Here is a 25,667-nt window from a genome sequence, read left to right on the forward strand (position 1 = left end):
TACTTAGAGCCATGTGGACATCCATGAGTTGCGCTGTGCCTGGTTGCTGCAGTTGCCGTCATGGATGCAGCCATGACAGTTCACATCACCTGACTAATCTTTACCCAATGGTAGCATGGTGGTGGTCAGCTGACGCTTTCCACCAATGATCTGCTACCTTATGGTATAAAGCCAGTCTCCGGACAGAAGGAAGTTGCCTGGGCAATGTTGTCACTACCTTGTGTATACTTGCTGTTTGCCCTGTTCCAGGTCCCCTGTGAGATCTTCTCAAGTATCCAAGACCAACTCCTTGTGCAACAGTGCATCCAAACATCTTGCCTGTGTGTAAAGCAAGTGCCAACTCTTAGTGCAACAGTGCATCTGAACATCTTGCCTGTGTGTGATACAAGTGCCAACACTTTGTGCAACAGTGCATCCAAACACCTCGCATGTGTGCAATACAAGTACCACCTTCTGATGCAACTGTGCATCAAATACCCTTTCTCCAGGATACAGTTACCAGTGCCATTTATTGGCTCTACATTGCCTGAAGGCACTTGCCTTCAGATCCATACAAGTATCATTTCTTAGTACTAAGGTACTTCTGGTAGAAGTACATCCCTTGGACCATTGTTTATTTTGTCTCTATTACCACAGTATCAGACACTTGTTCAAAGGGCTGTGACCTGCCTTCTGGGTGCAGCTTAATACCCATATACCTCTTGGAGGGGTCACTAGTGAACACCTTCCAATGAGTTAGACTCTGCGCCTTTGATCAGGTCTCGTCAACATTTGATATTCGTGGATGAGGAGATCACATATTCAGGCCTCACACCTCTGGCTTCTCTCTCCTCCAGGGACCTCAGCTTCCATCCCCTCAGTAGGGGATTCCTTTAAGCCAAGCATGACAGTATGTGTATTTTTTGTATTGATTAAGTCATGGTTGTGTATTGTTTACATTTGTTTTTAATATATTAAATTGATGTTTATGATATAGGATATGTAACATTATTTAATGGTTTTGTGCTCCTTCTTCAGCTATTGTGTTAAGGAATGTATTCATCCTTTTTGATAATTACAATTTAAGTAAACTAATCCTTTCCAAAATGTGTGTATTAATTTGAGATATCTTTATCATCCAAATCATTGAATTCCTTTTTATTAGAAATGTGCAGTTCAGTTTTCCTGAAAAGCTAACGCAATCCAATTTAAGGGTTCCGAGTCAAAACGAGTCCCAGCTTGGATCACTTTTGAAGTTTCTGTGCAGAACCGAGTCACGATTCGGGTCTGCTGTAAGTTCAGAAATCGAATTTATAAACCGAATATTGTTTTTTGATTGCATATAAACATGTCCAAATTACACAATATAAGTTATTTTTTATCAATTTGAAAAAAAAAAAATCCAAATCTGTACCAAAACACTTGAGTGCAGTGTTGCCAAAACCAAAACCATTACATTTGAGGGTGGATTTTGCCAAAAGCAAAAGCAAAATATTGGCCGCGCACATCTCTAATTTTAATTAAGAAAAATTTAACCACAATTTTATATTTACTGTATACTGTACAGTATTCTGAAATTACTTTATTAATGTTTAATATTGATATGTATATATTGTAATCTGTAGTATTTTTTTGCTTTATTTTCTTAACAGATCTACAGCACTTCTATCTATGAGCTGCAATGAATATAACCGCCTCATGATCAATAAGGTCACTCACTGAATTTCTTGGAAGGATATCACAAAGATCAATAATAAAACCTTCTCCTATGAGAACTTTTCTCACAAAGTCCTCATCATATTTACAAACATGGAACACCCCCTTCCCAACTGTAAAAAAAAGTTGCATTGATAAGGCCAACTAATACTATGTGACCTTTAGGTTTTAGCAGCCTAACAAATTTCCTCATATTTCTAACATATTCATCTTGGTCTCTGCTGATGGCATCCAGGGCCACTGAACTGATGACACAGTCTGCTAGTGGGAGCACCACCGGGTCTGTGATGTTTTCTTTGTCAATGTCACATTGCACAATTTGTTTGATTGCTGTCTTCATTCTTATTTCCTTCTCCTCATGTTGGCCACTGAAAAATACGAATACAATACGGGTTAAATATGTAAAAGTACAGGTCTCTCAAACATATTGCGCAATATGCAGTGTTTTGTATTGTAAAAGTGGCAGTGACCGGTGTTCCATGTTCTGATGGAGAGATGAGTGGATTGTTATGTACAGTATATAGCTGAGTGACTATTGTTATGAGAATTCAGTTTTTGGGATAGATTTATTTAAGTAAGATTCAATAATTAGAGAGATCACATTAGGAGGCCATTTCTGTTTTGTGTGAAGAAGACAATGGTGTACAAATACTGTATAAGTCAAGGTATGTGCTATTAGCACTACATTTTATGAGTATAATTTTGAGCCTATTGTTTTTGTAGGATGTAGTTTCAATCCTGGCTTTTGAGATGCCAGTGCTCATAATGTTGGCACTGGAATCCTGACACTAGTCAGAATCCCAGTGCAGGCATCCTGACCACCAGTGGTAAGTAGTGGGGTTTGGGGGAGGGATAGGCATTAATGGTATGGTCAGGGTTAGGCACTAGGAGGGAGGGTTAGTTTAGCGTGTTGGAGATTTAGACCGCCGGTGGTAAGTAGTGGGGTTGGGGGAAGGGTTAGGTTTAGGCACTATTGGGAGGGTCAGGGTTAGGCACTAGTGGGAGGGTTAGGTTTAGGGCATGGGGGTGGTTAGGCACTATGGGTGAGGGTTAGGTTAGGATAATTACTGACAGGTGTTGGCATCCTAACCCTGTCAGGATGCCAGCATCGGAATTCTGAATGCAGGGGTCCCAAGTGCCGGCATTCTGTACCCAACCCATTTTTGTGCTTATTAAAAGCATTCCATGTGTCATTGAATAACATGTACCATAAATGTGGAATTATGAAAATGTAAGTGCATGTATTCACAGTTGGTCGCATCTATGAGGACACACAGCCCTTGCCATCCACTTATTAAATACCCGCTATTATTACTATCATCATGTATTTGCACCAACTCCATACCCAAGTGCCAGATATACTTATGAATCCAGATGGGTGAGCATTCAAGTCTGATTATTGTAGCTCACAATTTCATCTACACACCCATGGCATGCCATAAGAACAATAACACAACTTGGGAATTGTTTCTGCCCAGTTATACCCCTTTATCCACAAAGGGAGTTGTACATGCATAAGACTCTGAATCACCTGAATTTGCTTAGAATTGTATACACTGTACATGGCTTAAGCACACAAACAGTAGAAAAAAATCAAGATAGCTATCTGTAAAAAGGACTTTTGGGCAGCATGGTTGGTGTAGCAATTATTATTACTGCCTCACATCACTGAGGTCTTGTTTTTGATTCTCACCTCAGCCCTAACTGTGTGGAGCTTGTATTTTATCTCTGTGCTTACCTGGGTTTCCATTGAGAACTCTAGTTTCCTCCCATAATCTTAAAATACAGTATACTGATAGGTTTCTTAGCACCCAACAATAATGAACCCTAGTGTGTATGCATGTGTGCATGTGGTAGGGACTATATATTGTAAGTTCCACTGGGGTAGGGACTGATGTGACTGGCCAAATATACTACATAATTTGTATTATTTTTATTAATGGCATACAACTACTGTTCTTGGTAAACAAACTGTATATAATAAAATGTTTTCTCTAGTGCATAAAATAATTGATGAAAAAAATTACAAAAAAATAAAATGTAAAAACATACATTTAAAACAACATCACATGATAAAATAGAACATAATCATTGATATGCCTAAAACTAAAGCATTACATAACCTGTGAAAATCTCATAAAGTGTAAATGGTGAAGTGTTTCACAGAAACCAGCCACTTCCTCAGGCAGTTGAACAGTAAATGGAAGTTGTCAAAAGTTCACAGAATATATAGGCATAATTTGTTAATTGAAACTAGCAGACAAAAGTTAAATAGCATAGACAGATGTTACATAAGCATTGAAATATATCATATATAAAAATGACATGAGCACCATATCAAATATAATTTATAATATAGCTCACTGTGTGAGTAAAGGTTGATCATTATATTGGTTGAAGCTGAGACAATTCTTGCTCTCTTTTTTGAAGAGTAAGGGACAGTGTAGTCACAGCACTGTGTCACAGATGCATTTTTTCAGGTTGTCACCAAGATTATTGCTATACCCTCATCCAGATCTGGAGATACAACTGTATTGATCTTTTTTCCTGCTATTATATGTTGTTGAATGGGAATCTCTCTTCACTCCTTAGACTGTAGCAGTAAGGGTATCCTATTGGGTCCACCCAGACACCCCCCATTCGCTACCTTACTATCATAGCCTGCATTATTTTTTTACAGAAGGTTGTGCCACAGTAGCTCTGTGGGATAGGACCAGATGGGCTAGCCTTCACTCCTCACATGCAGCCATTGGCACCCATGATCCTGTTGCTGGTTCACCAGTTCTCCTTCCTTGGACCACTTTTGATAGATACTAAGAAAGGCATCCTGGGAACAACCTTCAAGACCTGCCATATAGAGTTGATCTAATCCAGTCATCTAGCCATCACTCCTCTATGAAAGTAGCTCAGATCCTTTCACTTGCCCATTTTACCTTCTTTTATCATATCAACTTCAAGAACTAACTATTCACTTGCTGCCTAATATATCCCACTCATTGACAGGTGTCATTGTAACTCAGTGTTATTGATGTCATCTTTCAGTGGTTTTAATGCTATGGTTGATTAGTGAATAATGTATATATACTGTATGTATACTGTATGTAGAGATGAGGTTGTATGCATTATAACTTTGTGCAGATTTAGCTGTATATAATTGTTATGTTGCAGTAAGGAGAATGGTACCATGGTGTATTTACAACAGACATATATTGCACTAATGTAGTAAGTGCCAGAAAGATCGAGAACTGATACAAGTCAGGAGTGGGGAAAATGGCCTAGGACATGGGTTGACTATAAAATGCAAAATTCAACCTGACCATTGGTCAGTCTTACATCAACTGAGCTATGGGGCAGATGCAGTGTGGTAGTGGGATCAATGTGGAAAAGGGCCCTAGACTGCACACCCTGAATATATACTGTATAATGGGAGGTGCTAACTGTGGAGACTATTGCTGCAGACACAAAAAGATAAGTTACAAGTGCACAACTCCAACACATCTCTATTTTTTACCTTACTTCTAATATATGCAGCAATAGCTGCTCCTATCTATCTAACACTTTTTTACACTTCACCTTTATCATTAGAGTGATGCCCTGGGGTGGCTCAGCTGAGCTTGTTTGGGGGTGTCCTGCACTCTGGATTTTAACCCCAGTATGTTAGGGACCTACCTTAAGAGGTTACCTGGATGCGGTGGGTAGGCCCATAACCTTGGCCAGGATTATGCTAAACCTCTATTTATTTATTGCAAAATGTATTACATATAATTAGTAATGTTGGAGTTGTGCACTTCTAACTTTTCTTTTTGTGTCTGCAACAATAGTCTCCACAGGTAGCACCTCCCGTTATATACTTTATATTCAGGGTGTGCAGTCTAGGGTTCCTTTTCCACATACTCTATTTAGTGTGCGCATATGCACACCTGAATGCATGAGACTACTTCAGCCTAGGCTAGCACCCCTTCCCACCTGTCCCCTATTGGTTTTAAGCAGGGGTTGTAGCATTTTGACTGCACTTTAGTAAAAGGTACAATTTAGGTAAGTCCTACAAATGTATATACTGCAGTGCAACTATGGGTTGATTTTTGGGGCATGGGTCCCCTGGATTGCTTTGGTTGGGCTACTTCAGGGCATCGCATTATAATTCATTTTCCTTTTTTGCAATCTTAGCACCTCTATTGTTTGTTTGTTATATATGTATTATTTTCACATCTCTATTTTTCACCATACTTCTAATATATGCAGCAGTAGCTGCTCCTATCTATCTAACACTTTTTTACACTTCACCTTTCTCATTACAGTGATGCCCTGAGGTGGCTCAGCTAAGTTGGTTTGGGGGTGTCCTGCACTCTGGATTTTAACCCAAGTATGCTAGGGACCTACCCTAAGAGGTTACCTGGATGCCGTGGGTAGACCCATAACCTTGGCCATGATTATGCTAAAACCTCTATTTATGTATTGCAAAATGTTATTGCAAAATATATTATATATAATTAGTAATGTTGGAGTTGTGCACTTGTAACTTTTCATTTTTGTGGCAGTGCGATCATTCCAGAGAGCAGTGGCATTGGTGTGGGTCATCAGAGTCTCCAGAAAAAATTCCCCTAGGGTAAGAATGGACTCACTTCATATCACTGCACACCTGCAGAACTAACTGGTTAGTGCACAGAGTAGGATGCCACCACTGCACCACAGCTAAAGAGCAGTGTCCACAATACTGGGTTGTAACACCACAGTGCGAGGAACACGTACCACCACAGGTTTGATATGTAGAGATGCACCGTAAAGAAGCCTATCATGTGCCCACAACCCCCACCTTCAGTTGTCACACTATAGGATACGTATATTCATGAAAGCTTGGAGAGAGATAAAATTGTGAGAAATAAAGCACCAGCCAGTCAGCACCTAACTGTAAAGTTACAGACTGTGTTTGAAAAGTGACAGTTAGGAGCTGATTTGTTGGTGCATTATGTTTCACAATTCTATCTCTCTTCAAGCTTTCATGAATACCTCCCTATAAATATACACAGAGATGTAGCTACAAAATAGATTAAGGAAAGAGGCACTCTAAAGGAGCCAGATTATCCCCCAATAAACTACCCCAAGAACTAACCTTACACACACACCACAGAGTCACTACAACATAGTCCTGTATTGAATGTAGATGCACTGTGTCTCCAATTAAACATCAATGAAAAAGTGACTGTTAACAACAGATGGTATCCTGCAGTATTTACACCCCACACTTCACACACCACCCTCAGCATCCAAGAACACTACACTAACACACAATACACTCTACACAGGTTGAGTGCTGTGTACAAAACCCCTCTTTCATACCTGCTTTATGATATAATATATTTATTCTGCCATTTAAGGTGGATTTTAATGAATGTATAATATGTTTGCCAGTGTTACCTAATCCATTTTTACCTTCCAGGATCCTAAGATCTTGCCGCATCCAGAGGCAGTAAAACAAATCTGTATGATTGTGGGTTCATATTCAATGTGTGTCTCTTTAATTGTCCTCATGTAAAAAATAAAACATTTAACCCTATACAGGAGTGCTAGGGGATATCCCAGGGCATCCCCTTGTGGAACACAGAAAATAACTAAGTGGCTTGGGTGGAGGCACTTTGTTCCCTATTATTATTATTATTATTATTATTACTATTATTATTATTATTAACCACAGGGAAGACAAGTAAAATAGCAGTTACACATAGACATACAAATGTTTGCAGAATCACTTAACCTTTTTCCTTCTAAGTCTGAAATAAAGGATGACGTGTGAGACCAATTGAACGCTCCTGTACGCTTATTCATCCATCTGTTCACTTCCATAATGCAAGTTTCCCTAAACTTCAGTAAGTAGACATCTTTAAAGAACTCACAGGCTGAATTCAGATAGAGAACTATGGGACCAGTGCAGATGTCCAGTACAACTTCTCTTTTGATATTAGCTGTGGGAAAAAAAGCTAAATAATTAGAAAGTTCCAATTGCCTTTGAAGTTGATGATGGCCTTGCTTTTGATATTGTAACCATGGAACCTGTAACAACTTCCTAATTTCTAAAATCATGAGACAAACAACAAAGCATATTGCCTATAGAGGTCTTGTATATTGATATCATAAACAACTGACTATGGTGCAAGAGAAAGGATGCCTTAGCAGGGTGATGTTAGCCACACCCTTACTGTAAGGAGAGTTAACCCAAATGAAGCACCATAATATTACTGCCATTGGCAAATGCCAAGGTAGGCAGAAAGGATAGGAAGATCAGTTGCAAAGAGGCTGAACTGTTATAATTGCTATTATAAAGCATCTAATTCTAAACCCTTCTACTTTTACAGATCATAATGTAATATGATTTTATGGGTTTATGAAGGGAACACAACACTCCTATAACTGCTTGAAAGCAGAGCCAGATTTAGACCTCATGGGGCTGTAGGCAAGATACCAGTTTGGGGCCCCCCTCCCTCAAACAATCCATAGCACTATATGTGAGTTCCTGATTCATGCCCCTTACATAATTTTATTGTTTTTCATTCTTATATTCAGCTTAATAGAATAAATAACCAGGGAGACTAAATGATGTTTATCATGAAACGTTGAAATTGACACTGATGTGTCTGCCTGGTTATTTACTCTATCAATTAAGACCCCCGGAGTGCGGCTGCTGTTTTTAGATGTATATATATATATATATATATATAAATATATATATATATATATATATATATATACAGTCCTTAAAGGTGATGCACCACAGTACAAACCCACTAGGCACTCCAGGATTTAATAGAAACGTTTATGTCATATAAATCGACATTTCTGGGCTACTATAATAACATGTCCTGAGGACAGGGCTCTGTGTAGCCCAGAAACAGCGATTTATATGACATAAACTTTCAAATCCTGGAGCGCCTAGTGGGTTTGTACTTCGGTGCATCACCTTTAAGGACTGTATACAATTGTGACTGTGGCACCCAGGTGACCAGCTGTGAACAGCAGGAGTGCCAGATTTGGCTTGGTGTATACATACAGTCAGGTGCATAAATATTGGGACATTGACACCCGAAAAGGGTGTGTGTCTTTATGATGCATCCCCTTTTCTTCATGCCTGGGGGCATGCCCAGCACTTACGGACATGCTGGGAAGCCCCCAAGCACTGTGGTCACTTTGAATGGATGCCGGGTACCATTCACCAGCAGTGACTGCTGCGCCGCCATTTTGACCACCCGCGGAACACTGCAACCTGGGGATGGAGACAGAACCTGCAGGCTGTCTCATCGGGGCACCGCACTGGAGGGCAGGGTGCTTTCTTCCCTTCAGAAATAGGGCAGGGCGCGGCACCCTTCTATGTTGGGGGTGCATACCCCGATGAGGGCACCTAAGATATATCAATATATCTATATACATATTTATATATATATATATATATATATAGAACAATGGGTTGACCATAGAGCGACTGGTTTATAAACGTGTATAAATCATATAATTATTCAGACCAATTCTGTGATTAAGAATGAATGAAAAAGTGCCAGTGCTAATAAATAATTTAACAATTTAATTAATACAAAATATACAATGAAGAAAAAGATAAAAACATACAGCATACACATAAAACCCTTTCTTTCTAGAAGGGTAAAATCAGAGAAAGTCTAAAATGCTATGCACTTTAAAAATAGAAAAGTCTTTTGTATGGTTAAAATAAAAGGCTTATCTGAGCAAGGTGGATAGAGATTAGTATATTCATAGGTTCATAAGATAAGGCAATCTCTCTCCCAACGCGTTTCGTCCTGGGGACTTCATCAAGGGGATACTAGTGTGTTGGGTCATAATCTTATCTATACCCCCATATGGGTTCATCAGAGGTTATGAGGCTGCATCACTTCCTGTTTGTCTAACATTGTTCTCTTACCCAAACCCACTTTAACATAGTATGAGCGCATTATCAGTATATTATTGGGGTAAACTATTAAGTGAGAACTATGTTTTAAACTATCAAAAGATCAGCAATAGTGAAAACAATCCGTTGTGTGAGGGCAGCTTTCACTTTGCCACTTAGGACTTCCGCCCTTAGTACTTTCATCACATCCTGTGCGTTGCCGCTTCTTCCCGTGGTCGGGATAGGCCGGGTACGTCACTTCCGCCCTCGAGGTTGCGTTTCTCCCGATCACGTGGGCCCACTATCATCCGTCACTTCCGCCCTTCTCCTTTGGTCCATGCGAGGGATGTATGATGACTTCCGCCCGCCGCATCAGCGTTGTTCGTTTCCATGGGAACTTGAATAACGTATATCCAGCTCCCTTGGTTCTCCTGGCATGAAGCACCCTAGTGTTCATATCGGACTCAACTTCTGCCCACTTTAGTATGTAGATAAAAATGTAATGCCGCGATCTATGACTTAAAACAAAAACGTTCATTAGATGCCATATTAAATATCATGCAAGCAAATATTCAGGACCACACATTATTAAGTTATTATTCAATTTATAGTTCAAACCCTATTTTTGTATAGTCATTAATTGTATTGGCCCAAACATAGAGCAACAGATTTCCCATTCTAATTTAGTTAAAAAATGGCAGTTCTTTTCTTTAGGGAAAATCAAGAAATCCAGTCAGAAGAAGTTTCCCAGAAACTTCCTACTTTTAATTGTGCAACAGAGTTCATGTTAAGTCACAAGTCTAATTCCAATATTCTTTTTAGATGCTAGTTCTTTTCATTTCTTATTACTCCAGATATACTTATAGATTTCCACTGACACCATATTTGAATACTTCGCTGTTTTCCAAAGATCTTTCAAGTGTAGATACTTTTGCGCATATTTTCCTGTATACTCTTTCAGGCTCCATCACTTATGCTTCCCATAGAGGATTGTCACCCAACTGTAGTTTTGCAGCACCTGGTATTCCAAGGGGGGTCACCCATCCTAGTACTAACCAGGCCCACGGGAGCTTCGCTTCCAAGTTCGGGCGGAGTTGGGCATATACCCAATGGTATGGCTGCAATCAATGGTAGTGGGTATAACCTCTATACCTACCACACCTGAACTTCTCCAAGAAGTCACCCTCCAGGGTACTGATCAGGCCCTCCACAACAATCCACCATATCCCATAGTGGATTGGTAATGAGGTACATTAAGTAGGTGGGAAGATGCCATCACAAGAAAGGCGCAGTTTCGTAACTTTCATTGAATCCTTTCGGTGCCAGTGTATCCAATTCATATAGCAAGTACATCTCACGCCTTGAGAGTAAATTTCCAAGATCTCCTCCTCGTTCTCCTAGTGTTACATGTTCAATGGCTTTAAATGTGATGTCTTCTGGGTTAGAATTATGAACTATGGAAAAATGTTTTGAAACAGCGTGTCCCTCTATTTTATTACGTATATTGTGGATATGTTCCTGGATCCTTAGTTTCAGTGGTCTCTTAGTTTTACCCACGTACTTAAGTCCACAGGTACATTCCAACAAGTAGATTACAGACGTAGAGTTACAATTCATGAAGGTTTTAATCTTATACTCTTTAGAACCCTCAGAGTTCATAAACGTTTTCCTCTTAGGATGAACAAATTTGCAAATGTTGCAGTGGCCGCATTTGTAGCAGCCATTACATTGGAGCATTTTTTACACTTTTATTGTTTCCTTTTCTTGTAGCATGCTTGGAGCCAATAAATCTTTCAAATTTCTTGACTTCCTGTAGACAATTTGTGGTTGGGATGGTAGAATATTTTTCAATAGTGGGTCCATCATTAGGATATTCCAATTTTTGTTGAATGCTTTTCTGATTTGTTTCTCATGACCATTGAATGTCGTGACAAACGGTATTTTTTCTGGTTTGCCTGGTACTTCTACTTTGTATTTAAGAAGTTCTTGTCTATCCAAAGATTTAGTTCTTTGGAGTGCAGTTGTTAAAATAGCTTCAGGATACTTCTTCTCTCTGAATCGGTCTGCGTATACTTCAAGTTGTTCTTCGCATACCTTCATATCACTGCAATTGCGTCTAATTCTGTGGAATTGGGAATAAGGAATATTCCTCTTCCATTTATCCAGATGGCAACTTTCAAAGTGCAAGTAACTATTTGCATCAACAGTCTTAATGAAGTTCTTAGTACATATTCCTTCTCCCACTGATGATAATACCAAATCCAGAAATTCAACTTTGGAGGTATTAAAATTCGACGTAAACTTTAAGTTCATATTATTATCTGAAATGTGTGTTAAAAATTGATTAAAATATTCCTCTGTACCATCCCATATAATCAAGATGTCATCAATGTATCTTTTATATAAAATGAGGTTCGTCTTAAAAGGGTTGTTGGTATAAACATAACAATTTTCCCAGCATCCCATAAATAACTTCGCGAAGCTGGGGGCAAACGTGGTCCCCATTGCCGTGCCGCATATTTGACGATAAAATTGGTTTAAAAATTTAAAATAATTATGGTTAAGTATAAAACACATAAGATCACATATGAACTCCTTAAGTAAAACATCAATAGAGCCATCCCACTCGAGGAACTCTCTTGCAGCTTTAATGCCTTTTGTGTGCTCTATACACGTATACAGAGATTGCACATCTATGGTTGCCCAGTTATACGTCTGTTTCCATTGTGTCCCCTCTAGACATTGTAAAATATTAGTAGTGTCCTTGAGGTAAGAATCCAATTTACTCACATATTTCTGTAAGAAGAAATCCACAAATTTCGATAAATTTGAAGTAAGTGAGTCTATCCCTGCTATGATCGGCCTACCAGGGGGTGCCATCAGTGATTTGTGTATCTTTGGCAAGAAATAAAATATAGGGGTTCGAGGGTTGGTATTCATCAGAAATTGAAATTCCTCCTTGCTAATGATATTATTATGTAAACCATGTACCAAAATTGTCCTTAGATCATCTATGTAGTTATTAATTGGATCCACTTCCAGTTTCACATATGAGTTGCTATCATCCAATAATCTACATGCCTCTTTGTGGTAATAATCATAGTCCATAATAACCAACCCTCCCCCTTTATCAGCAGGTTTTATAACTATCTCTCTATTAGCTTTAAGATTCTTGAGTGCTCCTTTTTCTCTATTATTTAAATTCTGTTTCTTTAAGTTGCTCATGTCATTTTCACATATAAAAATACACTTATATAGTTTCCCTTAGACTCTAAAGGGTAATAAGTAGATTTTCCTTTTAACCCAGATTTTGAGAGGGATTCATTAAAGTTCCTTATGGGTGCTGACTCTTTCCTTAAAAAATGTCTCTTTAGAGTTAGATTGCGTACAAATTTGTTTAGGTCAATAAAAGTGTCAAACTTGTTCATACTATTGGTGGGTGCAAAATTCAAACCCTTACTAAGTAATGAAAGTTATGGTTTACTTAGATGATGTTTAGATAAATTGAATATTCCTTTGTTTTGAGGGTCTACAACAGGTGTCTTCTTTTGATATTCCTTCCTCCTCCCCCCCTGTTTTCCTCTTCTTCTCTGTATATTCTTTTTAGGGAGGTGGCGCCCTTCTATGTTGGGGGTGCATACCCCGATGAGGGCACCTAAGATATATCAATATATCTATCTATATATATATATATTATATATAGTGACATTGTAAAAACTGTGCATATATCCAGTAGGTGTCACTAGGTCAAGTCTTGACCTAGTGACACCTACAGGACATATGCTCAGTATTTACAATGTCACTAGATGAGAATATATATATATATATATATATATATTCCCAGTGATATACACATTTTCATATCATATGCACTATATATTGATATATATATATATAGATATATATATAGATATATATATAGATATCTAGCTATATATAAATATCTATATACACTATATATATATATATATATATATACAGAGAGAGAGAGAGAGAGAGAGTGAGTTAGATCATTGCAGCAGGTCCCTGCCTGGCCTTGCTGATTGCAGCAATGCTGATGCTGTTTACTGCTGGTGTGCGGTGGTGGGCCTGGAAGGCTGGCTAGCAGGTGGCTGCTAGGGCGGATGATGGATGGGAGCCACAGGGTGGCGGGCCACAGAACAAGGTGACCTGGGGACAGAGCACATTCTCCTTTCCCCAGGTGGGCGCGAACACAGTCCTTCCAAGAGTGCTCCGTGCGGGGCTCTCTGGGACTGGAGGCGGTACCCGCGCAGTGCTCCTCTGGGAGCACTGTGTGATCGGTAATTTCTTCGGGCAAAAGGGCCCGTCCATGGGCCCCTTGGGTCCCGCCGAGCCCTAGACGAGCGCCTTGGATGCCTAGCGGGAAATCCGGCCCTGCTTGAAAGTATTAGTAATACAATCTCTTATTCAAATAGCCTGATTTATACCACATGAAATCTTAAATTAAATACCTGTGGCTGCTTCTTTCACCAAAACATGCAAACTTTGAATTACAATCACCAGCACTAAGTGTAATAGCTACAGTATATCTCTAAAAAATATTATCTAGGATAATAGTGGTGCTTGTGATTAATTAAATATTATTTTAGCTATAGATAATTACACATGTAAATTAGACAATTAGAACTATGAAATTCTTAAGCTGCATACTCACGTAAAGATTTTCTGTCGAACCATCCAACTAGTTCATTGGTTGGAATGAAAATCTGGTAACGTATGGGAGTAAATGATGATCAGCAATTTGCTTCTAAATGCCAGAAAACAGATGGAAATGGTTGTTCAGACAAGTTTGTTAAATGTTTGATCTAAACAATTTGTTCAAACAAGAGTTTTTGTCCATTTTCCGGCATTTGGGAGCAAATTGCTGCTGTCAATTGCTTTCATACCTTACCAGATTTTCATTCCAACCAAACAACTAGTTGGATGGTTGGACAGAAAATCATTACGTGTTTATGCAGCTTAAGGTCTGAATTAGGGGTGAGCGGGTTCGGATTTCTGAAATCCGAACCCCCCCGAGCCCCCCCGATCCAAGGCCGATCCGAGTCAGGCTCGACTTTTCCCGCCTGACTCGGATCTGAAATCGAGGCAAAATGTCATCATCCCGCCTTCCGGGTCTCGCGGGTTTTGGATCCTATATAAGGTACCCGCGTCGGCGCCATTTTCTCCCTCGGCTGTGGACAGTGAAGAGGGAAGGTGGGAGTTAGGGCTGGCTGGGCTGTGTAGTGTAGTATAGTGTAGTGTAGTGTAGTGCAGTGTAGTGTTGTGCTGTGCTGTGCTGCTGTTGTCCATAGGGGCTGTGTCCACTCCTCCAAAGTCCATAGGGGCTGGCTGTGTTGTGCTGTGCTGCTGTTGTCCATAGGGGCTGTGTCCACTCCTCCAAACTCCATAGGGGCTTGCTGGACTGTGTTGTGCAGTCAGTTGTCCATAGGGGCTGTGTCCACTCCAAAGTCCTGTGCAGTGTCCCAGTCCTAAAGGGGTGCTATAGTGTTGTCCAGGGGGTGCTCTGTCCATCAGGGGTGCTCCCTCCATGTGCCAAAAAAATTTCTGTGTTTGTGAATTGTGTGCGCAGTAGCAGCACGTGCATCAACAAAGTAGTGCCAAGCGTGCGCCTGTTTCATAAGTAAAGGGCGGGCTGGCTTGACCGTTAAAGGGTGCTGTAACCCCCAAAGTACACTCCAAACAAAATAAAAAAATATTTTCTATGTTTGTGAATTGTGTGCGCAGTAGCCGCACGTGCATCAACAAAGTAGTGCCAAGCATGCGCCTGTGTCATAAGTAAAGGGCGGGCTGGCTTGACCGTTAAAGGATGGTGTAACCCTCAAAGTGCGCTCCACAAACAATAAAAAAATTCTTCTTTTTTTTGCTGTCTTTGTGAAATGTGTGGGCTGTAGCCGCACCTGCATCCTTAAAGCAGCAGCGACAAGCGTGCATCTGTCTGTTAAAGGGTGGTGTAACCCTCAAAGTGCGCTCCACAAACAATAAAAAAATTCTTCTTTTTTTTCCTGTCTTTGTGAATTGTGTGGGCTGTAGTCGCACCTGCATCCTCAAAGCAGCAGCGACAAGAATGCATCTGTCTGTTAAAGGGTGGAGTATCCCTCAAAGTGCTCCAAAAAATAAAAAACAATTTTTTATGTGTTTGTGACTTGTGTGCGATGTAGCCACACGTGCATCAATACAGTAGCAGCGCCAAGCGTGCGCCTGTGTCTTAAGTCAAGTGCCGGTTAGGACATCTGGTCCGGACTGAAGGACGTGCCAATAATTTCTGACAAGTCTACTGTCACTGCATATGATACTGTCCTCAAAGCAGCAGTGACAAGCGTGCGTCTGTCTGTTAAAGGGTGGTGTAACCCTCAAAGTGCTCTCCACAAACAATAAAAAAATTCTTCTTTTTTTTGCTGTCTTTGTGAAATGTGTGGTCTATAGCTGCACCTGCATCCTTAAAGCAGCAGCGACAAGCGTGCGTCTGTCTGTTAAAGGGTGGTGTAACCCTCAATGTGCGCTCCACAAACAATAAAAAAATTCTTTTTTTTTGCTGTCTTTGTGAAATGTGTGGTCTATAGCTGCACCTGCATCCTTAAAGCAGCAGCGACAAGCGTGCGTCTGTCTGTTAAAGGGTGGTGTAACCCTCAATGTGCGCTCCACAAACAATAAAAAAATTCTTCTTTTTTTTCTGTCTTTGTGAAATGTGTGGGCTATAGCCGCACCTGTATTCTCAAAGCAGCAGCAACAAGCGTGCGTCTGTCTGTTAAAGGGTGGTGTAACCCTCAAAGTGACCTCAACAAACAATAAAAAAAAATCTTCTATTTTTTGCTGTCTTTGAGAAATATGTAGGATGTAGCCGCACCTGCATCCTTAAAGCAGCAGCAACAAGCATGCATCTGTCTGTTAAAGGGTGGTGTAGCCCTCAAAGAGCACTCCACAGACAATAAAAAAAAATCTTCTTTTTTTTGCTGTCTTTGTGAAATGTGTGGGATGTGGCCGCGCCTGCATCCTTAAAGCAGCAGCGACAAACATGCGTCTGTCTGTTAAAGGGTGGTGTAACCCTCAAAGTGCGCTCCACAAACCATAAAAAAATTCTTCTTTTTTTTGCTGTCTTTGTGAAATGTGTGGGCTGTAGCTGCACCTGCATCGTTAAAGCAGCAGCAACAAGTGTTCATCTGTCTGTTAAAGGGTGGTGTAACCCTCAAAGTGCGCTCCACAAACAATAAAAAAATTCTTTTTTTTCTGTCTTTGTGAAATGTGTGGGCTGTAGCCGCACCTGCATCCTCAAAGCAGCAGCAACAAGTGTGCGTCTGTCTGTTAAAGGATGGTGTAACCCTCAAAGTGCGCTCCATCCAAAATCAAATAATCTTCTTTTTTTCTGTGCTTGTGTGTGAAATGTATGCACAGTCGTCGCACCTGCATCCTCAAAGCAGCAGGGTCAAGTGTGCATCTGTCTGTTAAAGGGTGGTGTAACCCACAAAGTACGCTCCACAAACAATAAAAAATTCTTCTTTTTTTTTCTGTCTTTGTGAAATGTGTGGGCTGTAGCTGCACCTGCATCCTTAAAGCAGCAGTGACAAGCAAGCGTCTGTCTGTTAAAGGGTGGTGTAACCCTCAAAGTGCGCTCCACAAACAATAAAAAAATTCTTATTTTTTTTGCTGTCTTTGTGAATTGTGTGGGCTGTAGCTGCACCTGCATCCTCAAAGCAGCAGCGACAAGAATGCGTCTATCTTTTAAAGGGTGGTGTAACCCTCAAAGTGCTCCAAAATATAAAAAACTTTTTTTTTATGTGTTTGTAACTTGTGTGCGATGTAGCCACATCTGCATCAACACAGTAGCAGCGCCAAGCGTGTGCCTGTATCATAAGTCAAGGGCTGGTTTGGACATCTGGTCCGGACTAAAGGATGTGCCAACAATTTCTGACAAGTCTTCTGTCACTGCATATGATACTGTCCTCAAAGCAGCAGTGACAAGTGTGCGTCTGTCTGTTAATGGGTGGTGTAACCCTCAAAGTGCGCTCCACAAACAATAAAAAAATTATTCTTTTTTTTAATGTCTTTGTGAAATGTGTGGTCTGTAGCTGCACCTGCATCGTTAAAGCAGCGGCGACAAGCGTGCATCTGTCTGTTAAAGGGTGGTGTACCCATCAAAGTGCGCTCCACAAACAATAAAAAAATTCTTCTTTTTTTTGCTGTCTTTGTGAAATGGGTGGGCTGTAGCCGCACCTGCATCCTTAAAGCAGCAGCGACAAGCATGCATCTGTCTGTTAAAGGGTGGTGTAACCCTCAAAGTGCGCTCCACAAACAATAAAAAAATTCTTTTTTTTCTGTCTTTGTGAAATGTGTGGGCTGTAGCCGCACATGCATCCTCAAAGCAGCAGCAACAAGCATGCGTCTGTCTGTTAAAGGATGGTGTAACCCTCAAAGTGCGCTCCATCCAAAATAAAATAATCTTCTTTTTTTCTGTGTTTGTGTGTGAAATGTATGCACAGTAGTCGCACCTGCATCCTCAAAGCAGCAGGGACAAGCGTGCATCTGTCTGTTAAAGGGTGGTGTAACCCTCAAAGTGCGCTCCTCAAATAATAAAAAAATTCTTCTTTTTTTTCCTGTCTTTGTGAATTGTGTGGGCTGTAGCCGCACCTGCATCCTCAAAGCAGCAGAGACAAGAATGCGTCTGTCTGTTAAAGGGTGGTGTAATCCTCAAAGTGCTCCAAAATATAAAAAACTATTTTTTTAAGTTTTTGTGACTTGTGTACGAAGTAGCCACATGTGCATCAAAACAGTAGCAGCGCCAAGCGTGCACCTGTGTCATAAGTCAAGGGCCGGTTTGGACATCTGGTCTGGACTGAAGGACGTGCCAACAATTTCTGACAAGTCTACTGTCACTGCATATGATACTGTCCTCAAAGCAGCAGTGACAAGTGTGCGTCTGTCTGTTAAAGGGTGGTGTAACCCTCAAAGTGCGCTCCATCCAAAATAAAATAATCTTCATTTTTTCTGTGTTTGTGTGTGAAATGTATGCACAGTAGTCGCACCTGCATCCTCAAAGCAGCAGGGACAAGCGTGCATCTGTCTCTTAAAGGGTGGTGTAACCAACAAAGTGCGCTCCACAAACAATAAAAAATTCTTCTTTTTTTTTCTGTCTTTGTGAAATGTGTGGGCTCTAGCCGCACCTGCATCCTTAAAGCAGCAGTGACAAGCATGCATCTGTCTGTTAATGGGTGGTGTAACCCTCAAAGTGCGCTCCTCAAACAATAAAAAAATTCTTCTTTTTTTTCCTGTCTTTGTGAATTGTGTGGGCTGTAGCCGCACCTGCATCCTCAAAGCAGCAGAGACAAGAATGCGTCTGTCTGTTAAAGGGTGGTGTAACCCTCAAAGTGCTCCAAAATATAAAAAACTATTTTTTTAAGTTTTTGTGACTTGTGTACGAAGTAGCCACATGTGCATCAAAACAGTAGCAGCGCCAAGCGTGCACCTGTGTCATAAGTCAAGGGCCGGTTTGGACATCTGGTCTGGACTGAAGGACATGCCAACAATTTCTGACAAGTCTACTGTCACTGCATATGATACTGTCCTCAAAGCAGCAGTGACAAGTGTGCGTCTGTCTGTTAAAGGGTGGTGTAACCCTCAAAGTGCGCTCCACAAACAATAAAAAAATTCTTCTTTTTTTTGCTGTCTTTGCTAAATGTGTGGTCTGTAGCTGCACCTGCTTCCATAAAGCTGCGGCGACAAGCGTGCATCTGTCTGTTAAAGGGTGGTGTAACCCTCAAAGTGTGCTCCACAAACAATAAAAAAATTCGTCTTTTTTTTGCTGTCTTTGTGAAATGTGTGGCCTGTAGCTGCACCTGCATGCTTAAAGTAGCAGCGACAAGAATGCATCTGTCTGTTAAAAGGTGGTGTAACCCTCAAAGTGCGCTCAACAGACAATAAAAAAATTCTTCTTTTTTTTTCTGTCTTTGTGAAATGTGTGGGCTCTAGCCGCACCTGCATCCTTAAAGCAGCAGTGACAAGCATGCATCTGTCTGTTAATGGGTGGTGTAACCCTCAAAGTGCGCTCCTCAAACAATAAAAAAATTCTTCTTTTTTTTCCTGTCTTTGTGAATTGTGTGGGCTGTAGCCGCACCTGCATCCTCAAAGCAGCAGAGACAAGAATGCGTCTGTCTGTTAAAGGGTGGTGTAACCCTCAAAGTGCTCCAAAATATAAAAAACTATTTTTTTAAGTTTTTGTGACTTGTGTACGAAGTAGCCACATGTGCATCAAAACAGTAGCAGCGCCAAGCGTGCACCTGTGTCATAAGTCAAGGGCCGGTTTGGACATCTGGTCTGGACTGAAGGACATGCCAACAATTTCTGACAAGTCTACTGTCACTGCATATGATACTGTCCTCAAAGCAGCAGCGACAAGAATGCATCTGTCTGTTAAAAGGTGGTGTAACCCTCAAAGTGCGCTCAACAGACAATAAAAAAATTCTTCTTTTTTTTGCTGTCTTTGTAAAATGTGTGGGCTGTAGCCGCACCTGCATCCTTAAAGCAGCAGCGACAAGCATGCGTCTGTCTGTTAAAGGGTGGTGTAACCCTCAAAGTGCGCTCCACAAACAATAAAAAAAATCTTCTTTTTTTTGCTGTCTTTGTGAAATGTGTGGACTGTAGCTGCACCTGCATCCTTAAAGCAGCAGCGATAAGTGTGTGTCTGTCTGTTAAAGGGTGGTGTAACCCTCAAAGTGCACTCCACAAACAATAAACAAATTCTTCTTGTTTTTGCTGTCTTTGTGAAATGTGTGGGCTGTATGCTGTCTTTGTGAAATGTGTGGACCTGCATCCTCAAAGAAGCAGCAACAAGCGTGCATCTGTCTGTTAAAGTGTGGTGTAACCCTCAAAGTGCGCTCCAACCAAAATAAAATAATCTTCTTTTTTCTGTGTTTGTGTGTGAAATGTATGCGCAGTAGTCGCACCTGCATCCTCAAAGCAGCAGCGACAAGCGTGCGTCTGTCTGTTAAAGGGTGGTGTAACCCTCAAAGTGCACTCCACAAACAATAAAAAAATTCTTCTTTTTTTTCTGTCTTTGTGAAATGTGTGGGCTGTAGCCGCACATGCATCCTTAAAGCAGCAGCAACAAGCATGCGTCTGTCTGTTAAAGGGTGGTGTTACCCTCAAAGTGCACTCCACAAACAATAAAAAAATTCTTATATTTTTGCTGTCTTTGTGAATTGTGTGGGCTGTAGCCACACCTGCATCCTCAAAGCAGCAGCGACTAGAATGTGTCTGTCTGTTAAAGGGTGGTGTAACCCTCAAAGTGCTCCAAAAAATAAAAAAACTATTTTTTATGTGTTTGTGACGACTTGTGTGCGATGTAGCCACATGTGCATCAACACACTAGCAGTGCCAAGCGTGCGCCTGTGTCATAAGTCAAGGGCCGGTTTGGACATCTGGTCCGGACTGAAGGATGTGCTAACAATTTCTGACAAGTCTACTGTCACTGCATATGATACTGTCCTCAAAGCAGCAGTGACAAGCGTGCATCTGTCTGTTAAAGGGTGGTGTAACCCTCAAAGTGCGCTCCACAAACAATAAAAAAATTCTTCTTTTTTTTGCTGTCTTTGTGAAATGTGTGGGCTGTAGCTGCACCTGCATCCTTAAAGCAGCAGCGACAAGCATGCATCTGTCTGTTAAAGGGTGGTGTAACCCTCAAAGTGCGCTCCACAAACAATAAAAAAATTCTTTTTTTTTTTTGCTTTGTGAAAAGTGTGGGCTGTAGCTGCAGCTGCAACCTTAAAGCAGCAGCGACAAGCGTGCTTCTGTCTGTTAAAGGGTGGTGTAACCCTCAAAGTGTGCTCCACAGACAATAAAAAATATTCTTCTTTTTTTTGCTGTCTTTGTGAAATGTGTGGGCTGTAGCCGCACCTGCATCCTTAGAGCAGCAGTGACAAGCGTTCATCTGTCTGTTAAAGGGTGGTGTAACCCTCAAAGTGCGCTCCACAAACAATAAAAAAATTCTTTTTTTTCTGTCTTTGTGAAATGTGTGGGCTGTAGCCGCACCTGCATCCTCAAAGCAGCAGCAACAAGCATGCATCTGTCTGTTAAAGGGTGATGTAACCCTCAAAATGCGCTCCAACCAAAATAAAATAATCTTCTTCTTTTCTGTGTTTGTGTGTGAAATGTATGCGCAGTAGTCACACCTGCATCCTCAAAGCAGCAGCGACAAGCGTGCGTCTGTCTGTTAAAGGGTGGTGTAACCCTCAAAGTTCGCTCCACAAACTATAAAAGAATTCTTCTTTTTTTTCTGTCTTTGTGAAATGTGTGGGCTGTAGCCGCACCTGCATCCTCAAAGTAGCAGCAACAAGCGTGCGTCTGTCTGTTAAAGGGTGGTGTAACCCCCAAAGTGCTCTCCAACCAAAATAAAATAATCTTTTTTTCTGTGTTTGTGTGTGAAATGTATGCACAATAGCCACACCTGCATCCTCAAAGCAGCAGCGACAAGCATGCGTCTGTCTGTTAAAGGGTGGTGTAACCCTCAAAGTACGCTCCACAAACAATAAAGCAAATCTTTTTTTCTGTCTTTGTGAATTGTGTGGGCTGTAGCCGCACCTGCATCCTCAAAGCAGCAGTGACAAGTGTGCATCTGTCTGTTAAAGGATTACATCGGTGACAGCATCCAAGTAGGCATGTCAGACAGTCCGTACATGTACTGGCAGGAAAAAGATTCAATTTGGAGGCTGCTGTACAAACTGGCTCTATTTTACCTGAGTTGCCCCCCATCCAGTGTGCACTCCAAAAGAATGTTTAGTGCATCAGGGAACCTTGTCAGCAAAAGGCATAGGAGGTTGCTTCCACAAAATGTGGAGAAGATAATGTTCATAAAAATGAATTATCAACTCTTCCAGGGAGACCAGCCTCCAGAACGTACAGAGGGACCTGTGGTCATGGATTCCAGTGGGGACGAATTAATACTCTGTGAGGATGAGGATGTACACAACACTGAAGAGGGTGAGGAATCAGTGGATGAGGAGGATGAGGACGACATCTTGCCTCCGTAGAGTCAGTTTGTGCAGGGACAGATTAATTGCCAGCTTGTTTTGTGGGGGCCCAAACGAACCAATCATTTCAGCCACAGTCATGTGGCAGACCCTGGCACTGAAATGATTGGTTTGCTAAAGTGTGCATGTCCTGTTTATACAACATAAGGGTGGGTGGGAGGGCCCAAGGACAATTCCATCTTGCACCTCTTTTTTTTCTTTGCATTATGTACTATTTGGGGCCTAGTTTTTCAAACTGCCATGCTGTCTGCCACTGCAGTGTCACTCCTAGATGGGCCATGTGATTGTGCCGCCCACTCGTGTTGCTTAGCATAGTGATCCAGCTACCTCAATAAAAACATAAAAACACTATTGTGAGGTGTGAGGTATTCAGAATAGACTGGAAATGAGTGGAAATTACGGTTATTGAGGTTAATAATAGCATAGGAGCAGAAAAACCCACAAATTCTGTGATTTTAGCTGTTTTTATGCTTTTTAAAAAAAAATACAGATCCAAAACACAAAACCCAGAACCCAAAACACGGAACATATACAGTAAGACACATTTTAAATAGAGATTGTATGTATTGATTTGCTAACTTAAAGTATAGACAAATAGAAAATGTGCCTATTTCCTTTAACAGAGACATTCAATGAGCAAATAATATAATCTGTGCTGTAAGATAAAGTATGGTATAGTATAAATACCTGTAGTTAGAAACCGGTGAAGTTTCCCCATAGGATATGTCATAGCTTCTTCTGCAAACACATTTTCTGGTTTATCAGAAAAAAAGGTTTCCAGAAATGCTCTAGATTCAAACCCATGTACATGATAGAGCTTTTTAGAGGCACAATCCATCTTTCAAAACTATCGTAGATGGGGTGACCCTCACGGATCTCTTTTCTCTTACTCAACTAGTCCCAGAGATCTATTTATAGCCTCTAGGAAGTAGAAATACAGTTATTTAAATTGAGAAGCAGTAATAAATATCAATATTTACACGTGGTTTATGATCATACTGAGTTGCTCAGGGGAATAAATCTGATGCTAGAATATACATATATATCATTGTAATAATTTCAGGACAAATATGTATATGAAATATATATGAAATGTTTGGAAATATATATTTTCTACCCAACACACTGAGATTTGCTTTTTAAAAAACATCAGACATTTTAAAACCCACCAGCTAAACCTGAAAATATTCAACTCAAGTTTTCGGGGGGTTTAAATCCAGTTGTTTAAATTAAACTGGAGCAGTAACATCTCTGTTATGAGTTGGTCAAGGGAACATAAGCGAAGGAATCATAGTTTCCTTATGTGGAAAAAAGTACCATTGTATCCACTTTTCTATTTTAGATTTAGTAACAAGGAAAATAGTTAAGTATTAGAAAACCCCCTGATCCCAGTCATCTTCTCCCATCATCATGTCTTCATGAATGTAAGGTATACATGCATGTCACACCTAACATGCCATCCCTGCACCATGCATATGTGTACCACAGCTGTGATGATGTCATTTCTATCATCGGCCAGTTTTATTATATAGATATGTAGTACAAGCATAATTTTTTTAAAGGAAACATAATGGATACCATTAACTTTGCAGACTTTTAAATTAATTTAAATTAGGGATGTGCAGGCTCGGTTCTACTCGGTTCCGTTCGGTTTTTTTTACCGAATCTTATTGGGTTTCAGCTGTCAGGAGTTTTGGATAGCCAATAAGACTCAGCTAAGACAGAGAGCCATGCAACATGTATATGTGCTTAGTTCTTCTCCAATGTGATTAAACATTAACTCTGAGCATCATTTGATAAAGGGTCCTCCTCAGATTATTTGCAGATATGAAGGACATATGCCTCTCTGCCAAGAGTTCAGCCTTAAGAAAGATGTGAGAAGATGACTCCAATATAGAGGTAACCCCAGTTTACACCCGCACCACATCCTCTGTATACTCACCTTTATGGAGTTTCACTGTAGCTGTTCCTATGCATAATTAACAGTAAATAGTATTTTAATAACCATGTTCTCAGGCTAACAGCCAGTTACAATGTTCTTGTGACTACTGTACACTGTGATCAAAGTTATATTTAGTTTTAAGTCATATGTTTGTTTTGTAATATTTGAAAACTGCTCATGGTGATCAACACATTATAGCTCTCACAAGCACTATCATTGACATGAGTTTGATATAAAGCATTTTCTTAACAAATATTGTATTTGCACCTGTGATAAGAACATGCCTCAGTTATGTTATTTTCTTGAAAAGAACTTCATAAACTACAGGCCATAGGTATTTGTCTATATTGCCTTAAGTTGCTGTTGACTCATGATGGATCATATTTCTGACATACACAAATAATGCAAATAATTATCACAATTATGAAAACACACCATAATAACAACAATCCTATTTACATATTACCAAGTACTTGTGGGACATAAAAATAAAACCACAAGATGATTTCAACTCCTACCCACTCCAGAACTCTGTGCTTATTTAAAACGCAAAGTTCCTGATTTACTAATTTACTATTTTCCAAACTAAAAAAAATGTTTTGCCCTTAATTAATAATCTCTTTCAGACTATGGGCTGTATTCAGAGGCGGCCGTACGGTCTACGACCGCATGGCCGCCTGGATGTTTGTTTAGTGCGCATGCGCACGAGGGAGCCGGCTCCTTCGTGCGCATGCGTGAGACCCGCTACGACTGATAGCGCTGGTCGCAGTGGTTCTCTTTCCAAAGGGGGCGAGCTGTCGATATTGATTGACAGCTCATCCCGTTTGGAAGGCGGGCCGGGGGGGTGGCAGCCCAAATGGAGGCATTCCCATGGGAATGCCTGCCATTTTGGGGAGGCCCCACTGACATCACTAGGCCCCACTGACATCACCCTAGGGTCTCGTCGTAAGCCCTGATGGTCGCGATGGTCAATGACCATCTCGACCATCACCCTAGCGGTCATTAGAGCTGTGGGTGTTAACCCACAGCCTAACGACCGAAACAAAGGCGGCCGGTCAGGATGCAAGCGGCCGCCCAGTTTCTGAGCGACCCCTTGCATCCA

The 25,667-nt window shown here is 40.7% G+C and overlaps 1 pseudogene; it reads right to left on the reverse strand.

Annotated features, from left to right (window-relative positions):
* Positions 1-1,644: 1,644 nt before the first annotated feature.
* Positions 1,645-23,461, reverse strand: LOC148509627 (nicotinamide N-methyltransferase-like; annotated as a pseudogene).
* Positions 23,462-25,667: the final 2,206 nt, after the last annotated feature.

This window comes from Taudactylus pleione, unplaced genomic scaffold (assembly GCF_031769625.1).
Source record: "Taudactylus pleione unplaced genomic scaffold, aTauple2 ptg000318l, whole genome shotgun sequence".
In the NCBI taxonomy this organism is placed as follows: domain Eukaryota; kingdom Metazoa; phylum Chordata; class Amphibia; order Anura; family Myobatrachidae; genus Taudactylus; species Taudactylus pleione.